General features: G+C 43.8%; 1 protein-coding gene across 2 annotated transcripts in view; it reads left to right on the top strand.

Annotated features, from left to right (window-relative positions):
- The first annotated feature begins 2,558 nt into the window (after positions 1-2,558).
- LOC140599622 (uncharacterized) overlaps positions 2,559-17,173 on the top strand; it is a 122,379-nt gene continuing 107,764 nt past the window's right edge. The window contains exons 1-2 of one of the 2 annotated variants that reach the window (XR_012002477.1): positions 2,559-2,928; positions 8,017-8,193. The gene's annotated coding sequence lies outside the window, so the exon portion shown is untranslated. The remainder of the gene's footprint in view (positions 2,929-8,016; positions 8,194-17,173) is intronic. The other variant, XR_012002476.1, reaches the window with a different exon arrangement.

Genomic DNA, 17,173 nt, shown 5'->3' on the forward strand with positions numbered 1-17,173 from the left:
GGTGGGAACAGAAGTGAGAATGTTGAAGAGATCTGGAGTGGGAGTTAGAGCACTAGAAATGGCAGGTCCTGTTCAGGAACAGTTGTCAGGGAGTCAGAAATTTTATTGTGTGACTGTGTGAGAGTAGAGTGCAGGCAAAGGGCACAGTTAGAGCAACTCAATATGATAGCTCCCGGGTTTGGGCTACTTGAGTTTAAATTAATTAAAATTAAATTTTCCATTCCCCATTCTAATAACCACATTCCAAGTGTGCAATTACTTCAAGAACCATATGAGTTACTTGTATTACTTCCCTAGGGCTGCTGTAACAGATTACCACAGACCCAGTTACTTAAAACAACAGAAACGGACTTGCTCACAGTTCTGGGGGCCAGAAGTCTGCAATCAGATGTTGGGAGGGCTATGCTCACTCTCAGGCTTTAGGGAAGAATCCAGTTCCTTGCCTCTTCCAGCTTCCAGTAGCTGTCAGTCCTCCTTGGCTCATGGCTACTATATTCCTACAGCTTCCAGCTCCATGGTCTCATAGCCTCCTTTCTTCTGTGTCTTCTCCCCTGTATTTGTCTCAAAACTCTCTCTGCTCCTCTCGCAAAGATGTGCGTGATTGCATTAGGGCCCAGATAATCTAGGATAAGTAGAGCAACTCAGTATGGATCTTTAACTTAATCTAGGATAAGTAGAGCAACTCTTCTGGATCTTTAACTTAATCACGCCTATTGCCATATAAAGTAGTATTCACAGGTTCTGGGGATTTAGATGTGGGCATATCTTTGGGGCCACAATGCAACTCATTACAACATGTGTTGGTACAGATATACAACATTTTCACCATTGGAGAAATTTCTTCTGCACAGGGCTGTAGAGGAAAGTTATGAAACAAGGGTCAAAACACTTGATGATAGAGATGCAATAAAACACCGGGACACCTGCACCCCGATGTTTGTAGCAGCAATGTCCACAATAGCCAAACTGTGGAAGGAGCCTCGGTGTCCATCGAAAGATGAATGGATAAAGAAGATGTGGTCTCTGTATACAACGGAATACTACTCAGCCATTAGAAACGACAAATACCCACCATTTGCTTCAACGTGGATGGAACTGGAGGGTATTATGCTGCGTGAAATAAGTCAATTGGAGAAGGACAAACATTATATGGTCTCATTAATTTGGGGAATATAAAAAATAGTGAAAGGGAATATAAGGGAAGGGAAAAGAAGTGTGTGGGAAATATCAGAGAGGGAGACAGAACATGAGAGACTCCTAACTCTGGGAAACGAACTAGGGGTGGGGGAAGGGGAGGTGGGCGGGGGGGTGGGTTGGCTGGGTGATGGGCTCTGAGGGAGATGAGCACTGGGTGTTGTTCTATATGTTGGCAGATTGAACACCAATAAAAAATTAAAAAAAATATTCCAATAATAAATTTCTGTCATAAAAAACAAACAAAAAACCCTTGATAAAGGTTCAGAAATAAGTCAGTAGCTGGTGAATCTAAGGCAGTAGGGGCAAATGTCAAAGGAATATGGGTTTTTTAAATTGTTGTAAAACTAAACAAACACATAACAAAATTTTCCATCTTTATCATTTTTAAGTGCGTGATATAGTCCTGCTAACTATATGTACATCATTATGCAAGAGATCCCCAGAACTTTTTTATCTTTCAAAATTGAAACTCTGTAGATTTTTAATGACTCCTCTCCCTTCTCCCTCCTGGCAGTCACCATTCTACTTAGTTCCTAAAAGTCTGACCACTTCAAATACCTCATATTAAGCTGTATTTGTCTTTTTGTGATTGGTTTACTTCACTTAGCATAATGTCCTCAGGGCTTTGCATGCTGTTGCTCACAACAGGATTTCTTTCTTTTTAAGGGTGAGTAATAGTCCATTGTGTCTATGTATCAAGTTTTGCTTATCTATTCATCTTTCAGTGGGTCCTTAGGTTGCTTCCCCCCTAAAAGCAGGGGTTTTGCACGTGCTGCCAAAGTCAGGTCTGAAAACACCCAGGGAAGCCTTCTAGCATTCTTGCCCTCGAGGGTGGGAGGGCTCCGTCCCTGAGTCATCGCAGAGACTGCTGGTGCCTTCCTGTCCCTAAGCTAGGGAGGGGCCTACCCCGATGGTGCACGTGCGCGGCGTGGGTGGCTCTCAGAGGGCTCAGCCCAGGGTTTCGCCGTCGTGGAGCGCGCTGGAAAGGTCTCAGGGGTCCAATCCCCCTAGAAGCATAGGCCACCCGCAGCCCAGGGTGCAGGACTGGTCAGAGGTTCGAGCATCTCGGTACCTTCTGCTCAGCGTTTTGTAGAGCAGGTAGGAAGAGGGTCAGGCGTGGTGAGACGTCTCCAGTGGGGTGGGGTGTGGGCGGCACAGAACCAGGGAACCAAGCCCTCGGCCGCCCTGGCTTTTCCTGACTCGGCACTGGGGGAACAGTGCAGCAGGGCCTGTCCTGTCGGCGGGACCTGAGGTGCCAGCATCTCATTGGCCAGGACTGGGCGGGGGGGCGGGAAGAACAGGAGGGACCAATCGGGGTGGGCCACCTGGGGGGCTGCTCCCGCGCAGGCGCAAGTCCTCGGCCCGCCCGGGAAGAGCCGCCTCCCCGACCGGGCAGCGGGTGCGGGCCGAGGTGGGTGCGTGCGGGCTCGCGGGCCACGCAGCCGGCCTGCTGCTGGGGGGAAGCGCGTTCCCTGTGGGGGAGGCCGGCGGCTGCCCCAGGCTTACAGCAGAGGCCATTGCGAGTCTCCTGGGAGGGGCCGGCGGTTCCCAGGTGGCAGGAAGGCCCCTCGGGTGGGGGCGCGCCTGGGGGCCGGCGCCCACCTGTGCAGGCGCCCGGACTGACTGCCTCCCGCTTCCCGCGGGGAACGGCCGTGGCCCCAGCCATGAGCCCAGCAGCTCGGCGCGGTCTTCTGCTGGCCTGCAGCCTGGCCTTCGCGCCGCTGCTCGCAGGTGAGACGAAGGGCCCCCTGCCCGCCGGCCGCCCTGGCTCCCTGTCCCGGCTCCCTGCCCCGGCTCCCTGCCCCGGCTCCCTGCCCCGGCTCCCTGCCCCGGCTCCCTGCCCCGGCTCCCTGCCCCGGCTCCCTGCCCCGGCTCCCTGCCCCGCCTCGCTCCATGCTGCCCCCCGTCGGCCACGCGTCAGCCACGCGTCCCGCGGCAGCTGCTGGCTCAGCAGGGCGTCCACCTGCCGGGCAGACGAGGAGCCTGCGCCGGTGACCCACGGCCCGCTGACCGGTGCTGCCCCGTGGCTCCCACGGCCGCTGATCGCTGATGTCCTTGTAACTCCCACGGCCGCTGACCAGGGCTGCCCTCCTAGCTCTCAGGGCCTCCTGAGCACTGCTGCCCTGTGGCTCATGGCCTGCTGACCGGTGCTCCCTTCATACCTCCCACGGCCGCTGACCACTGCTGCCCCCGCAGCTCCCACGGCCCGCTGACCACTGCTCCCTTCATACCTCCCACGGCCTGCTGACCACTGCTCCCTTCATACCTCCCACGGCCTACTGACCACTGCTCCCCTCATACCTCCCACGGCCTACTGACCACTGCTCCCTTCATACCTCCCACGGCCTACTGACCACTGCTCCCCTCATACCTCCCACGGCCCGCTGACCAGGGCTGCCCCCGCAGCTCTCACGGCCTCCTGAGCACTGCTGCCCTGTGGCTCATGGCCTACTGACCACTGCTCCCCTCATACCTCTCACAGCCAACTGACCAGCTGCCCTCATGACTCTTACATCCTACTGACCAGTACTGAGCACAGAGTCTCAATCAACTACTTGGTCTCAAGCAAACCACTGAGGCAGTTCCTGCTTTCCTGACTTTAATAAGAGTTGTGACAAACTGAGGGGGGAAAATCAGAGAGGAAGACAAACCATGAGACACCATTAACTCTGGGAAACAAAGGGCTGTAGAATGGGAAGGGATGGGGGATGGGGGATTGGGGGACAGGCACTAAGGAGGGCAGATGATGGGATGAGCATTGGGGTTATTCTATATGTTGGCAAATTGAATTTAAGTAAAATATTTTTGTAAAAAGCCTGACTATGGGAGAAAGTAAAGGGTTGCCACTCCTTTGTTTAAGGAGTGCTTCTTGTTTGTTTTTCTCCAGAGGCACCTCCTATTGGGGGAAAGGAGGAGAGAAAATGTTCACCACCAAAATGTGAATCATGAGTCTTAAGTAGTTCTATTTCTTCATGGATTTCCCTGGGGGTTTGGGGTACCCTATGGACAGCCCCTAAGCACCCCTGGTTGCTCCAGATGTAGGACGTTCTCATCTACTTATGGGCACAAGTCACTCAATTAGTGCCACATAATCGTATTTAAGTTTACCTGGTTGTTTCGACCTCCATCATCCGTACTGTTCACTAATTCAGTGCCCAGAGGCCTTTACTGCTCATGGTCTCCTGTATGCCTTCCCTTCCTCCCTCTGCCTCTTGAGTTCCCATCTTGTTTGATAGGAAGGGGTAGAGCTGCCTGAAAATAGACACCCCTCCTCCCCGCCCCTCCCACCTACCCCCTACTGGCAGGCCAACCACCACAATAAAGAGTGATCACTTAACAAGAGGAAATGAGTCAATTTAGAACTTCTGACAAAATTTAAAAGGTTAGCATAATTATAGATAAAATTTCAGGTCTTTCTCCATTGCTTTCCTCCTCTGCTGTGCATCCTAATAAAAGATTACAGAAGATCACTTGTTTTACTGATTTTGGGAACAGGTCTTAGTAAAATGTGGAAGTTTATGCTGAGCTTTCAACCTTTAGTGCTCTTCTTCTTTCCGCTAATTCCTATTTTCCTCTATATTTTTCTCCTCCAGAATTCAAAGCCAGTTTCACTGAGTTTTCCCATCAAATTCCTCTCACAGTGAAGAACTGAGTGCCATTAACCTGTCCCAGGTGCTCTGCATTCTAACAAAAACCAAATCCCAAGTAAAATATGGACAGTTGCTTTTAATTACACCAAGAATTGAGTTCCAGCCAGAATGTGATATTAAAGAACATGTAGCTACATATGTTAATTTTTTTAGTTGTGTTTATTTTTTACTTTTAGTTTTCCCTTGACTGATTAAAAGAGTAATGTAGAAGTTTATCAAGAAATCCTTTAGTATCTCACCAACTCTGGTAGGGACCCATCAGGGGCCCTCCTCTAAAGGTAGATAGAACTTTTGTTTATGGTCATGCAAAGACAATTCAGAGGATAACTGGAATGAGGATTGAAATAAAGGAGGGTAGAGGGAAGCAGTAAGATTATGTCAGTCTTACAGTCTTTTGTGCTAGGTATGTCTTATGTCTTTTTAAATTTTTATCACTTTTTTTTTTTTTTTTTTTTTTTTGCTGTGAGTTTCAGTGAAGTTATTTTTGGAATTTTGAAGCCTTTGCTTTTAAGTACACTTCTTTTTTTTTTTTTTTTTTTTTTTTTTTTTAAGTACACTTCTTAAGTGACCTTATCTAATTGGAACATTCCTCATAATGGCCATTGTAATTCTGGGTTGTAATTCCCCTGAAGGCTGGCAGCAGTTTGGTAGGACCCTAACTTCAAATGAAGTTTAAACCACATTTCTGTCTGGCCATATCTAGTCATGAATAGAGCATAGCTAACATTTCTCTCTGGTCTTATTTTGGGGGACCCCAGCCTGACAGTTACCAAGCCACATTCTTCAGGACACAAAAGAAGCTTGCAGATTTTTATGGCTTCCAGGATCATAGTTCTTAGATATAAAATAAGCCGGTGTATGAGAAGATGGATCACTTAACTCTTTGGATTTTAAAAATCCCCTTCTCTTATTATTTAGTTATTCTTTTTCTTTTTATTTTTCAAGATTTTATTTATTTGAAAGAGAGAGCACAAGATGGGGGAGGAACAGAGGGAGAGGGAGAAACAGACTCCCCACTGAGCAGGGAACACCACGTGGGGCTCAATATCAGAATCCTGGGATCCCTACCCAAGCTGAAGGCAGGGGCTCAACCAACTGAGCCGCCCAGGCGCCCCTAGTTACTATTTTTCTTCTACCCAAGCCTTTGCATCAAGCACACAGTAACAGAATCCAGCAGTACTGAGGAGATAGCAGTGTGGATGCCAGCAGTAGCTAAAGAACTAGGGGCTGGGGCAGGATTGAACCAGCACACCTGCCACAGCCATTCCCAACATGGACTCTGAGAACAGAACCAAGGACTGACTGAGCATGAGAAGTGACAGCAAAGGGGCCAACAGAAGACCCTGTGTGCACCACCAGCAGTCTTCAGAGTGGACTGACCCAGGGGACTATAGGTGGTGGGGCCCTACAGACTGGAACTGGGAAAGGAATTAAGCCGGCAAACCCCACTAAGTGACTGAACTAAGGGCTAACAACTGGCACTCTGTTGGTCCCTTTTCTCAATATAGACTGATCATTCACTCTGGCCTGGAGAACCAATTAGATCAGGAGCTTGGAGCAAAGACAGCAGAGCTCCGAGTAGTTACCATAGCCCTCAGAAACTCAAAGACAGTGAACTCAAAAGGGTTTTCAGGGTGCCATGCCTGTGTTTCTCACGTTCCCTGAATCTGTTAGAAACACACAAATTCAACCGAGTAAATCTGAAGGTCTGATTGGCTTCTGTAAACACTATAAATCAGACAGCATCCCATATAATAAGTAGAGAGGAGCTCTGCAGAGCTGCAGGAAAGGAAAGGAGATAATTTTAAAGGCAGAGAGAGGGCATTAGAAGAAGGGATTCTGTATTAGCAAGAAATGCATCGTTTCAGCAAGGTCAGCCTCTAAAAGGGAAGGAGTCTCTCAGGTGATGGCCTCCTCGTGTTGGCCAGAAATTTCCAGTTTTTGGCTGGTTCAAGATTTCCTTGCTGAACAGTTGAAACTACAGTTATGTTGGGTATAAAATCTTGGTTTCCTGATGGGGCCTTAATCTAAGTGACTCCATATCTCCATTTTGGGACTGTGGTTTTTTTTTTTAACAGTAGTTCTATTTTTAATTTTTCTAAGGATTCTGTATATTGTTGTACACAGTGGCTGTGCCAATTTATAGTCCCAACAGAAGTGCACAATTTTTCTACATCCTCAGCAGCATTTGTTATTTCTTGTCTTTTTGATGGAATTCTAACAGGTGTGATGTCATGGTGATTTTGATTTGCATTTTCCTAATGACCAATGATTTTGAACGTTTTTTTGTATACCTGATGACCATTCTTATATCTTTGGGAAAATGTCCATTTAGGTTTTTGCTTACTTTTTAATTCAGTTTTTTTTTTCTGTTTTGTTTTGTTTTTGTTTTTTTTTTGCAGGTCTTCCTTCCCCATTCTTCAGGGGCAAAAGCAAATTTTAGAACATATTTTTTTCCTATTCCTTCTCATTGTTTTTATTTAGTTTTATTTATTTGTTTTTAGTTGTATACATTTTTAAGTAAGAATTATATGCCCTGTGATCTTTATAATACTGAATTATTCTGCACAAGCAAATGGAAGTAAATCTGTTTTAGGCCTCCATTTTAGCAGTTACCCCTTTGGGGCACCTGGGTGGCTCAGTTGGTTGAGCATCCAACTCTTGATTTTGGATCTGGTCATGATCTTGGGGTCAGGAGACCAAGCCCTAAATTGGGCTCCACACTCAACAGAGAGTCTGCATAGAATTCTCCCTCTGCCCCTCCTCCCACTCAAGCTCTCTCTCTCTCTCTCTAAGATAAATAAATAGATAAATAGATAAATTATACTTTCAATGAGGCTTTTCCTGACCACCTTAAGAATTGCAACCACACCCTGTACTTCCTATCCTTTCTGTTTCTCTTTCCAGTATTTATCATTGTCTTACATACCACATATTTTCCTTCTTTCTTTCTTTTCATCTATCTCCCCCACCAGAAAGCAAGCTCTATGAAGGCAGGGATTTTTGTGGCAACTCCTCTGTTGAGTCTCACCTCTAGAACACTGGGGAGGGGTGTAGGGGAGGGTGAAGAGAGCAGACCCAAGTTCTAAGTCTGCTTTGTGAGCATGGGTATGTTTGCCTGTCTGTGACAAATAGCGAGCCTGTTTTGTTTTGTTTTGTTTTTAAACAGCTTCCTGGGAGATTAAGATGAATGACTTCGAAGAGAAGGACGTTGATGAATTCAACTCCAATGGTTTTAAGTGCCCAACATGCTTTGCAGTGATGGAAAGAAAGTGTGACAATGAGCTCAAGTGGTGCACAGCAGATAAGATGAAGTGTGTTCAATTTTCTGACATCATAAACACAGGTACGTTTCTAGTATGCAATATTGTGTAGATACAGTACAAGTGGTACTCTCTCATAAGCTTAGGGGTATGTGTCCCAAGGCGGGTGTTGAAGAGAAACGAGCTTTTGTCCAAATTTCTTAGAAACAAAGATACTATAGTAGCCTCATGCTGAAAATGTGTCTGAGTTTCTCACATTCTATCATTTATTTATAAATTTTTACATGGTTTTATCAACAGTCTCTGCTAGCTTTGAGGAACTTGGCTCAGCATATTGGATGAACCTTCATCCTCCTCTAACTTCCATTGTTTTCTTTTTAAACATGGGTAATTTGTGTTCTCCACTCCACTGGGGTTTTTAATCTTCAGAGTAGAAGCTTTGGAGAAAGGCAATGAGGAAAACATAAACTTGCTTCAGGGAGACTGTAAAGCTTAATTTATTCTACTTGCTTTTAAGAAATCCAACACAAAATTCTAAATTGAAGATACAAATTAGAAATGAATTAGAAGCAGTAATATAGTTCAGCATGAAGGGCAGGGGGAAGAATTTCAGGAGGGCTGGATTATTTGCATGGTTATTCTTTACCTTCTCAGTTTCGCCTGCTGACTCTGGGCGTTTAGCCTTCTTGGAGTTCATCCTAGGTGTTGAAATCAAAGGGGCTAGTCATGTCAGTTAGTCTCTTAGATACTTATGTTTCTACTTTCTATAATTTAGGTAGCAGAGGGATGCTTTGCTTTAAAATAGCAATCATTAAATGGATAAAGAAGATGTGGTTTATGTATACAATGGAATATTACTCAGCCATTAGAAACGACAAATACCCACCATTTGCTTCAACGTGGATGGAACTGGAGGGTATTATGCTGAGTGAAGTAAGTCAATCGGAGAAGGACAAACATTATATGGTCTCATTCATTTGGGGAATATAAATAATAGTGAAAGGGAATATAAGGGAAGGGAGAAGAAGTGTGTGGGAAATATCAGAAAGGGAGACAGAACATAAAGACTCCTAACTCTGGGAAACGAACTAGGGATGGTGGAAGGGGGGGGGGGAGGGGGGTGGGGGAGAATGGGTGACGGGCACTGAGGGGGGCACGTGACGGGATGAGCACTGGGTGTTATTCTGTATGTTGGTAAATTGAACACCAATAAAAAATAAATTTATTAAAAAAATAATAAAAAATAAAATAGCAATCACTGGGTATGGATATGGCACCCACCCAGAGGAAGTAAAATGAAATTACGGAGAACATAGAGCTACCGCCATATGTTAGGATGTTTCTAAAGACACTTTGAAAGAGAGGGAAGCCAATCAGAATGATAGCTTTTAAATGGTTATTGTTAATTCTTAAAAGATGACTCAAACCAAGAATAAAAGGACATTAGATTTATGTTTCATCATGGAGGGTACACATAACTGTAACACAGGTACATGCAGCTCCTCACAAAGTCATTTGAAGATTAATAAGAACTAAGGACCAAGAACAAGTTCTTACTGCATCTTCATGAAATGTCTATAAAGACATGCTAGACCCACAATTGGTAATATGGACTGGAAATTTTTTTACTTAAAGAAGGTTTGGAAACTATTAACAATATTTGATTGAGATAGGTTGTGAGAGGATTTAGGCACCTGGAGGCTCTGTGGTTGGAGGACACCACTCCAGCCTATTGTCTCTGCCAGAGACAGTTGTGTTGGATGACACACACAAGTATGGCCTGGCTTACATCTTACTCTAGTCCAGCCTGGGTGGGTCATACCTGGTGTATAAGAAAGGAGGAGGAGAATGGCAGTCTTTTTTATTTTATTTTTATTTTTTTGTAGGTCTTAAAGACATTGCTATTGAAATGAAGAAATGCATACAAGCACACCTCTCTTCCCTTATATTCCCTTTCACTGTTATTTATATTCCCCAAATGAATGAGAACACACACTGTTTGTCCTTCTCCGATTGACTTACTTCACTCAGCATAATACCCTCCAGTTCCATCCACGTCGAAGCAAATGGTGGGTATTTGTCGTTCTAATGGCTGAGGAATATTCCATTGTATACATAAACCACATCTTCTTTATCCATTCATCTTTCGATGGACACCGAGGCTCCTTCCACAGTCTGGCTATTGTGGACATTGCTGCTAGAAACATCGGGGTGCAGGTGTCCCGGCGTTTCATTGCATCTGAATATTTGGGGTAAATCCCCAGCAGTGCAATTGCTGGGGAATAGGGCAGGTCTTTTTTTAACTCTTTGAGGAACCTCCACACAGTTTTCCAGAGTGGCTGCACCAGTTCACATTCCCACCAGCAGTGTAAGAGGGTTCCCTTTTCTCCACATCCTCTCCAACATTTGTGGTTTCCTGCCTTGTTAATTTTCCCCATTCTCACTGGTGTGAGGTGGTATCTCATTGTGGTTTTGATTTGTATTTCCCTGATGGCAAGTGATGCAAAGCATTTGCTCATGTGCACGTTGGCCATGTCTATGTGTTCCTCTGTGAGATTTCTCTTCATGTCTTTTGGCCATTTCATGATTGGTTTGTTTGTTTCTTTGGTGTTGATGTTAAGAAGTTCTTTATAGATCTTGGAAACTAGCCCTTTATCTGATATGTCATTTGCAAATATCTTCTCCCATTCTGTAGGTTGTCTTTTAGTTCTGTTGACTGTATCCTTTGCTGTGCAAAAGCTTCTTATCTTGATGAAGTCCCAATAGTTCATTTTTGCTTTGCTTTTGTTTCTTTTGCCTTCGTGGATGTATCTTGCAAGAAGTTACTGTGGCCAAGTTCAAAAAGGGTGTTGCCTGTGTTCTCCTCTAGGATTTTGATGGAATCTTGTCTCACATTTAGATCTTTCATCCATTTTGAGTTTATCTTTATGTATGGTGAAAGAGACTGGTCTAGTTTCATTCTTCTGCATGTGGATGTCCAATTTTCCCAGCACCATTTATTGAAGACTGTCTTTCTTTCAATGGATAGTCTTTCCTCCTTTATCGAATATTAGTTGACCATAAAGTTCAGGGTGCACTTCTGGGTTCTCTATTCTGTTCCATTGATCTATGTGTCTGTTTTTGTGCCAGTACCACACTGTCTTGATGACCTGAAATCTGGCATTGTGATGCCCCCAGATACGGTTTTCTTTTTTAAAATTCCCCTGGCTATTCGGATCTTTTCTGATTCCACACAAATCTTAAAATAATTTGTTCTAACTCTCTGAATAAAGTCCATGGTATTTTGATAGGGATTGCATTAAACATGTAAATTACCCTGGGTAACATTGACATTTTCACAATATTAATTCTTCCAATCCATGAGCATGGAATATTTTTCCATCTCTTTTGTCTTCCTCAATTTCTTTCAGAAGTGTTCTATAGTTTTTAGGGTATAGATCCTATACCTCTTTGGTTAGGTTTATTCCTAGGTATCTTATGCTTTTGGGTGCAATTGTAAATGGGATTGACTCCTTAATTTCTCTTTCTTCAGTCTCATTGTTAGTGTATAGAAATGCCGCTGATTTCTGGGCATTGATTTTGCATCCTGCCATGCTTCCAAATTGCTATATGAGTTCTAGCAATCTTGGGGTGGAGGCTTTTGTGTTTTCTATGTAGAGTATCATGTCATCGGCGAAGAGGGAGAGTTTGACTTCTTCTTTGCCAATTTGAATGCCTTTAATGTCTTTTTGTTGTCTGATTGCTGAGGCTAGGACTTCCAGTACTATGTTGAATAGCAGTGGTGAGAGTGGACATCCCTGTCTTGTTCCTGATCTTAGGGGAAAGGCTCCCAGTGCTTCCCCATTGAGAATTATATTTGCTGTGGGCTTTTTGTAGATGACTTTTAAGATGTCGAGGAAAGTTCCCTCTATCCCTACGCTCTGAAGAGTTTTGATCAGGAATGGATGCTGTATTTTGTCAGATGCTTTCTCTGCATCTAATGAGAGGATCATATGGTTCTTGGTTTTTTCTCTTGCTGATGTGATGAATCACATTGATTGTTTTACGAGTGTTGAACCCGCCTTGTGTCCCGGTGATAATTCCTACTTGGTCATGGTGAATAATTTTCTTAATGTATTGTTGGATCCTATTGGCTAGTATCTTTTTGAGAATTTTTGCATCCATGTTCATCAGGGATATTGGTCTGTAATTCTCCTTTTTGGTGGGGTCTTTGTCTGGTTTTGGAATTAAGGTGATGCTGGCCTCATAGAACAAATTTGGAAGTACTCCATCTCTTTCTATCCTTCCAAACAGCTTTAGGAGAATAGTTATGATTTCTTCTTTAAACGTTTGATAGAATTCCCCTAGGAAGCCATATGGCCCTGGATTCTTGTGTCTTCGGAGGTTTTTGATGACTGCTTCAATTTCCTCCCTGGTTATTGGCCTGTTCAGGTTTTCTATTTCTTCCTGTTCCAGTTTTGGTAGTTTGTGGCTTTCCAGGAATGCGTCCATTTCTTCCAGATTGCCTAATTTATAGGCGTATAACTGTTCATAATATGTTTTTAAAATCGTTTGTATTTCCTTGGTGTTGGTAGTGATCTCTCCTTTCTCATTCATGATTTTATTAATTTGAGTCTTCTCTCTCTTCTTTTTAATAAGGTTGGCTAATGGTTTATCTTTCTTATTAATTGTTTCAAAGAACCAACTCCTGGTTCTGTTGATCTGTTCCACAGTTCTTCTGGCCTCGATTTTGTTGTGTTCTGCTCGAATTTTAATTAACTGTCTTCTTCTGCTGTGTGTAGGATCTCTCTGCTGTTTTTTCTGTAGCTCCTTTATGTGTAAGGTTAGCTTTTGTATTTGAATTCTTTCCAGTTTTTGAATGGATGCTTGTATTGCGACGTATTTCCCCCTTAGGACTGCTTTTGCTGCATCCCAAAGATTTTGAACGGTTTTATCTTCATTCTCATTAGTTTCCACGAATCTTTTTAATTCTTCCTTAATTTCCTGGTTGACCCTTTCATCTTTTAGCAGGATGGTCGAACCTGCACGTGTTTGAGTCCTTCCAAACTTCTTGTTGTCATTTAGTTCTAATTTCAAGGCATTATGGTCTGAGAATATGCAGGGGATTATCCCAATCTTTTGGTATCGGTTCAGACCCGATTTGTGACCCAGTATGTGGTCTATTCTGGAGAAAGTTCCATGTGCACTTGAGAAGAATGTGTATTCAGTTGCGTTTGGATGTAAAGTTCTGTAGATATCTGTGAAATCCATCTGGTCCAATGTATCATTTAAAGCTCTCGTTTCTTTGGAGATGTTGTGCTTAGAAGACCTATCGAGGGTAGAAAGAGCTAGATTGAAGTCACCAAGTATAAGTGTATTATTATCTAAGTATTTCTTCACTTTTGTTATTAATTGGTTTAAATATTTGGCAGCTCCCACATTCGGGGCATATGTATTGAGGATTGTTAAGTCCTCTTGTTGGATAGATCCTTTAAGTATGAGATAGTGTCCCTCTTCACCTCTCACTACAGTCTTTGGAGTAAATTTTAGTTTATCTGATATAAGGATGGCTACCCCTACTTTCTTTTGAGGACCATTTGAATGGTAAATGGTTCTCCAACCTTTTATTTTCAGATTGTAGGTGTCCTTCTGTCTAAAATGAGTCTCTTGTAGACAGCAATTAGACGGGTCCTGCTTTTTTATCTAGTCTGAAACCCTGTGCCTTTTGATGGGGTCATTAAGCCTGTTCGCGTTCAGAGTTACTATTGACAGATATGAGTTTAGTGTCACCATGATATCTATTCAGTCCTTGTTTTTGTGGATTGTTCCACTGAACTTCTTCTTAAATGGGAATTTTAAGAGTCCCCCTTAAAATTTCTTGCAGAGCTGGTTTGGAGGTCACATATTCTTTCAGTTCCTGCCTGTCTTGGAAGCTCTTTATCTGTCGTTCAATTTTGAATGAGAGCCTTGCTGGATAAAGTATTCTTGGTTGCATGTTCTTCTCATTTAGGACCCTGAATATATCCTGCCAGCCCTTTATGGCTTTCTGGCCTTTCTGTGGAGAGGTCTGCTGGTACCCTAATATTCCTCCCCATAAAAGTCAGGGATTTCTTGTCTCTTGCTGCTTTAAGGATCTTCTCTTTATCTTTGGAATTTGCAGGCTCCACTATTAAATGTTGAGGTGTTGATTGGTTTTAATTGAGTTTGGAGGGGGGGGATCTCTCTATTTCTTGGATCTGAATGCCTATTTCCCTTCCCAGATTAGGAAAGTTTTCAGCTATGATTTGTTCAAATACATATTGTGGCCCTCTGTCCCTTTCAGGGCCCTCGGGAACCTCAATTAAATGTAGGTTTTTCTTCCTGAGGCTGTTGTTTATTTCCCTTAATCTGTCTTCATGGTCTTTTAATTGTCTGTCTCTTTTTTTCTCAGTTTCCCTCTTTGCGATCAATTTGTCTTCTATGTCACTCACTGGTTCTTCCACCTCGTTAACCCTTGTTGTTAGGACTTCTAGTTTGGTTTGCATCTCATTCTATTGATTTTTAATTTCTGCCTGATTGGATCTAAATTCTGCAGTCATGAAGTCTCTTGAGTCCTTTATGCTTTTTTCTAGAGCCACCAGTAGCTTTATAATAGTGCTTCTGAATTGGCTTTCTGACACTGAATTGTAATCCAGATTTTGTAACTCTGTGGGAGAGAGGACTGTTTCTGATTCTTTCTTTTGAGGTGAGGTTTTCCTTCTAGTCATTTTGCTCAGTGCAGAGTGGCCAAAAGCAAGTTGTATTGGGAAAAGGAGAAAAAGAGAGGAGAGAAAGAACGAAAGAAAGAAAAGAGAAAAAGAAAAAAGGAGAAAAAAAGAAAAAAGAGAAGAAAAAGAGAAAGAAAGAGAAAGAAAGGGGAAAAAAGGGGTGGGGGAAGCAATCAGAAATCAAAAAGAAAAAAAAACACGGGGGAATATCTTCTGATTCTGTATACTATAAGTCCCTTGACTTCCCCTGGAACTTGTCCGTCTAGCTGGTCTTCTGGGGGAGGGGCCTGTTGTGCTGATTTTCAGGTGTTAGCACTTGGGGGAGCTGCTCTGCCCCCTGCCTGGTGCAGGGCTCAGTGGGGGTTGTTTACCCCGTGAGGCCCCAGGAGGAACAACCCCAGTGGCGGGCCAGCTCTGCAGCTCTAGATTCAGCCCCCGCAGTAACTCCGGGGCTCTCCATCTGCAGGGCCTGGGGGCTCCCTGGCGGGGCCGCTGATCTGCTCAGCTCGGGGCAGGAGCGTCCTCGCTGTCCTGGGCCCTCCCGGCCTCTGCCTGTCCCGGGGGAGGCCGGATTCTGGGCTGGGTCCCGGCGCCCTGTGCTCCGGCGCCTGCGCTGTTGGATTCGCTCCCGCCCCGCAGCCCCCTCCGCGGAGCCGCCGCCCGAGCCCCTCCGAGCTGCTCTGGGTCCCGCCGTGCGCGCTGCAGCCCTTAGGGAGCTCGGCGCACTCTCCCGGGGCGCAGGTGCCTGTTAGTGTCCCAGGGAGCCCGAGGGCATCCCCGCCCTCCTGGGTCCTGCTCCAACTCCCTGCGGGCGCCTTTCTGCCCGGGAAGGTCGGTGCAGCTCCTGCTCCTCCTGGACGGGGCTCTCCTGTCCTGGGGACACTTGTCCCCGCCTCAGCCCGGCTCCTCGCGGAGGCCCCTCCCCCATGGATGCCTTTTGTTTCTTTATTTCTTTTTCCCCGTCTTCCTACCTTGATAGAAGCGCGAACTCTTCTCACTATAGTGTTTTAGCTGTTCTCTCTTTACATCTCAGGCCGAATTCGTAGATTTTCAGGATGATTTGAAGGTGATCTAGGTACTTTGGGGGGACAGGTGATTTGGGGACCCTACTCTTCCGCCATCATGCCCCTCCTCCTCGAATGTACCACTTCAAATCTATATTTTTGTATCCTTTGGGTAAATATTTGGTAGTGCAATTGTTAGATCATAGGGTAGTTCTATATTTAACTTTTTGAGGAACTTTCATACTGTTCTCCAGAATGGCTGCTGCAGTTTGCATCCCACTGACACTACAAGAGGGTTCCCCCTTCTCTGCATCCTCTCCAACATCTGTTGTTTCCTTAGCCATTCTGACTTGCGTGAGGTGATATCTCATCGTGATCCTATGGTTCTTATCCTTTCTTTTATTAATGTGGTGTGTCATGTTGATTGATTTGTGAATATTGAGCTACTGTTGTGCCTTCAGGAATAAATCCTCCTTGATTGTGGTGAATGATTTTTTAAATGTATTGTTGGATTTGGTTTGCTGGTATTTTATTGAAAAATTTTGCATCCATGTTCATCAAGGATATTGGCCTGTAGTTCTGTTTTTTTTTTTTTTTCTTTGTGGAGTCTATCTGATTTCGGTATCAGGGTAATGCTGGCCTCATAGAATGAGTTTGGAAGTTTTTCTCCCTTTTCTTTTTTTCTTTCTTTCTTTTTTTTTATTTTTTTAATGTTTAAGGAGAATAGGTATTAACTCTTCTTAAATGTTTGGTAGACTTTGTGAAGAGATCTGGCCCTGGACTTTTGCTTTTTGGGAGATTTTTGAGTATTGATTTACTGATTATAGGTCTGTTCAAGTTTTCTATTTCTTCCTGTTTCAGTTTTGGTAGTTTATAGGTTTCTAGGAATTTATCCATTTCTTGGAGGTAATCTAGTTTGTTGCCGTATAGTTTTTCATGATATTCTCATAATTGTTTTTATATCTGTGGCGTTTGTTTTCATTTCTCTCCTCTTAATTGTGATTTTATTTATTTAGGTCCTTTCTCTTTTCTGTAAGTCTGGCTAAAGGCTTATCAGTTATTGATTTTGTTCAAAGAAGAAGTTCCTGGTTTCATTGATCTGTTCTATTATTTTTGTGGTTTCTATATCATTTATTTCTTCTCTTATCTTTATTATTTCCTTCCTTTTCTTGGCATTAGACTTTATTTGTTGTTCTTTCTCTAGTTTCTTTAGGTTCAAGATTAGGATGTTTATTTGAGATTTTCTTGCTTCTTCAGTAGGACTGTGTTACTCTGAGGATTGGTTTTGTTGGATCCCAAAGGTATTGGACTCTTGTTTTCATGTTTATATGTTT

Source organism: Vulpes vulpes, chromosome 7 (genome assembly GCF_048418805.1).
Source record: "Vulpes vulpes isolate BD-2025 chromosome 7, VulVul3, whole genome shotgun sequence".
Taxonomy (NCBI): domain Eukaryota; kingdom Metazoa; phylum Chordata; class Mammalia; order Carnivora; family Canidae; genus Vulpes; species Vulpes vulpes.